Source organism: Arachis ipaensis, chromosome B03 (genome assembly GCF_000816755.2).
Source record: "Arachis ipaensis cultivar K30076 chromosome B03, Araip1.1, whole genome shotgun sequence".
Classification (NCBI taxonomy): Eukaryota; Viridiplantae; Streptophyta; class Magnoliopsida; order Fabales; family Fabaceae; genus Arachis; species Arachis ipaensis.
The window spans coordinates 7,998,512-8,000,037 of NC_029787.2; positions in this window are offsets into that span (position 1 = coordinate 7,998,512).

Sequence of the window (1,526 nt, forward strand, 5' to 3'; positions counted from 1 at the left end):
AGTTCCTCTTTTGACTTTTAGCAATTTTTTGCATTGTCAACTGAGAAGATATTTATTATTGGGCAATGCTAGGTAACTAATAATTTTCTTGAACAACATGAACAACCACCAATCAAATCAAAACATATTACATCTCCAAATTATTCACCTAATAAATCTTAATATTAGAATAACTATCCGCACACCTAGTGAAATGAACATCCGATATATTCATTGTTCACATTGTTTAGTATTTTCATTGTCTACCTATACTTTTCCTTATTAGAATATTGAAGAGATTTATTAGTAGTGTATTAACAAACAAATTTTGTTAGGTAGACAATGGGAGGTGCGAATAACATGAACAATGGGTTGCACTCAAAGTCTACTAAAACAAAAAACATTTCACCTTATTTATCCATCATAACCCTAACTTCTCACCTTTTACCTTTTTCTCCTTTTACCGCAGTCGCTTCACTCCTCCTTTTCCGTCGCGCCGTCGCCAACGCCACCTCACCACCGTTGTCACCATCTGAAGAAGCAACTCGCATGCACTGCCACTGCACCTTCTTCTCCCATGCGTCGCGCCGCCCCCTACGCTCCCTGCAATCGACGCTGTCGCTGCACCTTCTTCTTTCCTGCGTCGTACCCTTGCATCTCTGCCCTTGCTTCTATGCCACTACTTCGTGTCTTCGCCACTTCCATTGTATGCCGCTTTGCTTCGTTCACTTAAATGGTATGGCCCAAATAAATATCCACATCCTAACCATTCGCATACATAGTAAAATGAACATCCTACGGAGCATGTGCATACAAAATCAAACAAATCAAATAAAATACCAATGGTATATCCAACTATCACAAAAATGGAACTTAACTACCAAATTTTAACTACAAATACTAAACCGTGGAAAAAATAAATTAAAGTGTCTCCAATTTGTCACAAAACATTGTCACTGTGGCTAAAATTTAACAATTTGCCACAATCAATATTTTTCGTAGCTTTTTGAATAAAAACTTTATAATCATGCCTTTAACAAAACCGTTTCTCAACATAAAAGATCATAGATTCGTGGTTGGCCCAAAAATGTTAAATCAAACCCTACCCCCAACTAAAACTTCAGAATCAGAACCTCTTCTCTCCTCACTTCTCTCTCCCTGCTCGCCCTTTCAGCAGCATGTTGCTTCCCCAACCCCGTCTCCGTTGTGTGCACCCCCTACCTCGCGTCGTCGCGTTGTTGCTTTGCCCCTTGCCTAACGTTGTTGCATCTTCGCTTCCCTACCTTGCTTCGTCGTGCCATCACCGCAATGCATCGCGTTGTCGCGCCTTTGCTGTCCTGCCTTCCACTCCTGCACATTAATCAAAAGTAGAACTGTAAAATTTCAACAAGCAAGCTTCAAGAACAAAGTTGTACACTGTAAGTACTTCTATCAAATGTGGGATACCATCATTGAATACTTTACTGCATCGTCCAGAGCAAGAATTCAAACTTTTTGATCTCAATTGAGATCAGTAAGGCTTACAACTACAGTTGCGGATTATCTCT